The following is a 3659-nucleotide window of genomic DNA, read 5'->3' on the forward strand; positions in this document are numbered from 1 at the left end:
ACTGTATGGTCAAGCGCCGGGGCCAGTGAGACCATTCTGCGCCAAATTATATAATAGGTAAAACCCCAATTTATTCAATGAGAGAGAGAGAGAGAGAGAGAGAGAGAGAGAGAGAGAGAGAGAGGGGGGGGGGGAGTGTGGTAACTATGTACAAGCATGTTTGGATTCATGGATTCGAGCTATATGGCTAAGCGCCGGGGCCAGTGAGACCATTCTGGGCGAAATTATATTAAAGGTAAAACCCCGATTTACACAATGAGGTAAAAGTCGCAAGAGGTTATAGTGCAAGATGAAAGAAAGACCATAAACAGATGGGAGTGGAAGGACAAGTCGGAGGCCTTTGTCCTGCAATGCACTAGTTATGGCAAAGTAGAAAGATATAAAGAAAAAAAAATCAAACCTGCTGCGAATGTGTATGTTGAATAAGCTGACGTTAGTGATTTTATAGTTTATATATGAAATTAATTTATAAATGTTCCTACTGCGCTTAAAATGGGTTATTTTAAATGTTCATTAGTTCTCTTGTTTATTTATTTCCTTTCCTCACAGGGCTTTTTTTCCCCTGTTAGAGCCCTTGGGCTTATAGCATCCAGCTTTTCCAACTTAGCTAGTAATAATAATAGCAACTGGAGGAGCACTCGGTAGAACGCAGACCTCTGCCACGGCAGCTTATATCTCGATCTTGACCACTCAAATCTATGTGATATCCAAACTTATGGGTGATTATGTTAATTTGACATTTTGCTTGACCATGACCTTGACCTTTGACCTTCCAAAATTGAATAATTTCTAGCTTTTTACCTAACAGTTAATCCCTACAAGTTACATTACTCAGCGAGTAAAATTGTGGCCACGAAGCTGTTCACAAACACACATACAAAAACATAACCTCCTTCCAACTTCGTTGGCGTAGGTAATAAATGTAACAACGCTTAAAAAAAAAACAAGTGATGCCTACAGTGCATATGGGAGCTGCACTGTCGGCAATACCTTCCCAGGAAAGATATCAAGTACTCGAGAGTACTCGAGTACGAGCACCAACTTCCGTTTCAAGTTACAACTCCAATATTCAATGCAGAAATGGTTTATTTGAAAACACTCCAGGCAGAAAGAGACAGCTCCAAAGAGCAACAACAGCGGTGTTTTTAATCACATTACACTCGACAAAGGGAGTCCTCATCTATACAAATAAAACGAACAAGAGAACGAGTCCATTTCATTCTTAACACGCTGGATATTCACGCGAACACTAAAGTGTGCAACAGAATACACACACACACATTATATATACTGTATATACATATATATATACTGTATATATATATATATATATATATACTGTATATATATATATATATATATACATATTTATATACTGTATATATATATTATATATACATATTTATATACTGTATATATATACATATTTATATACTGTATATATATATATATATATGTGTGTGTGTGTATATATATATATATATATATGCATATATATGTATGTATAGTGTGTATATATATATATATATACATATACATACATATACATACATATACATATATATATATATATATATATACACACACACACAGAGAGAGAGAGAGAGAGAGAGAGAGAGAGAGAGAGAGAGAATGTCGACTCTTCCCATTTGCAGCAATTGTGTCTTTCTATCGAAAACTGATAAATTGTCTATCTGATATTCAATCATCCTTGCGCCGACCCGGAAGTCTGTCACACTTTAGAGCGACTACTGGAGCCTTTGCCTTTCTGATTATTCGGACAAAGTTAAACACTAACTGCGCCCAACCATTGCTAACCAACTACCAGGAAACTAGCTACCTGCTTTGGTCAAGGCTGAACGGTATGCGATTAAATTGCCCTGTACCTACCAGGATTCGAACCCCATACAACTTCTGTCAGAATTCATGTAGCATGACCATTAGATCAAGGGGGAAAGGAAACCTATCAAATAATAATAATAATAATAATAATAATAATAATAATAATAGTACTACTAGCTAATCTACTAGCCCCCCAGTTGGAAAAGCAGGATGCTATAAGCCCAAGGGCTCCAACAAGGAAAAATAGTCCAGTGAGGATTGAAAAAAGGAAGTAATCTAACTACAAGAAAGGTAATGAACCATTCAGAATAAAATATTTTAGTTTGGTTTTTACAGCTAATAATTTACTCAGTTCCACAAACATTTACATGATGTTTAATGCCACAGTCGATTTTTTTTTTTTATTCTTGTACATTTGTATGTAAAAATTCAATAGACATTTGCAAGAGGGAAGTATAAGACAAAATATTTCCAAAAGAAGTTTTTTTTCCCTTACAAACCAATCCACAACACAAGACATTAACATGGATGAAAATGGGTCATTGCGAAAAACTCTGATATACGTTAAAAATCGTGCAATAAAAATACAGTAATGATCTTACCTTTATTTGTGAGTGATGTACGAAGGAGAGTTTATGACCCTTTCAAATAAAGCTAAGAGACGAGATTCTCATATCAGCATCGCCATCAGCCACAAGATTTTCTCGAACATTTTCTTTTTATATTCTCAGTAATTATCGTAAAGAAAACCAACCCTTTCTTATGATCATGAAAATCAGCAACAAGACACGGGAAGAACTAAGTCCACTGGGTGTTATGGACTACAAACCGAGCGAAACTACGAGGACTTGTTGATCTTTCGGTTGGCCCCCCCAAGAGAGAAGCATCAGGTGCTAGACAGGGAGAGGAAACTTCCCGAGAGTTCAACCTCCTAACGCCTCGAGAGCGACACGGTAACTACTGATGTTGCACGTAGCCCCACTATATATACCCACGAGTCTAATAAAGCCGTGTGAAAAATGAAGATTTGCGAAATAGCACTCCTTATGGGCAACCTTTTTTTTTTTCTCTCCGTAATAGCATGAGTTACTTTACATTTTGAAAGAAAGGGAATATTTATTCTAACTATAAATTGGCAGGCAAGGCGACGATATACACTTGAGCGAGAAATAGACCGGCGAGGAGGGTCTAGAAAAGACCGTAGGTAAACATTTACTTTACTCACTCACTCACGGTTACACTGACAAATAACCTATGATAAAATAAAAAAAAAAGGATCTTTTATTCCATACCGAGACCAAGGGTCTATTATTCCTGCTCAATGATCAGGGGTATTCCACGTCGGTGAATAAATTCATGCATATGTATGCAAATATGTTGTGCATACATGCATACATACTATAATTCTCTCTCTCTCTCTCTCTCTCTCTCTCTCTCTCTATATATATATATATGTATATATACATACATACATATATATATATATATATATGTGTGTGTGTGTGTGTGTGTGTAAATATATATATATATATATATATACACATACATACATACATACATATATATATATATATATATATACTTATCTTTTTTCAAATATTCTTTATATAGCAGATCATCAGCCATGACTAGTCCACTCCAGGACAAAGACCTCCGACATGTCCTTCAACTCACATGTTTATGGTCTTTCTACGACAGTCTGTACCCGCAAATTGTCTTAGCTCTTCTATCCATCGCCTTCTCATCCTTGAGCTTTGCAAAGCAAAGACAGAAATACATTAGAATTTTGTCGAATACTACTCGCTATACAACAATCA

The 3659-nt window shown here is 36.0% G+C and overlaps 1 protein-coding gene across 1 annotated transcript in view; it reads right to left on the bottom strand.

The window, feature by feature from the left end:
- The window catches only part of LOC137623287 (beta-alanyl-bioamine nonribosomal peptide synthetase ebony-like), a 98530-nt gene extending 95746 nt beyond the window's left edge, over positions 1-2784 (bottom strand). Inside the window, 1 exon segment of the mRNA XM_068354065.1 lies at positions 2445-2784. The gene's annotated coding sequence lies outside the window, so the exon portion shown is untranslated.
- Positions 2785-3659: the final 875 nt, after the last annotated feature.

This window comes from Palaemon carinicauda, chromosome 30 (genome assembly GCF_036898095.1).
Source record: "Palaemon carinicauda isolate YSFRI2023 chromosome 30, ASM3689809v2, whole genome shotgun sequence".
Taxonomy (NCBI): Eukaryota; Metazoa; Arthropoda; class Malacostraca; order Decapoda; family Palaemonidae; genus Palaemon; species Palaemon carinicauda.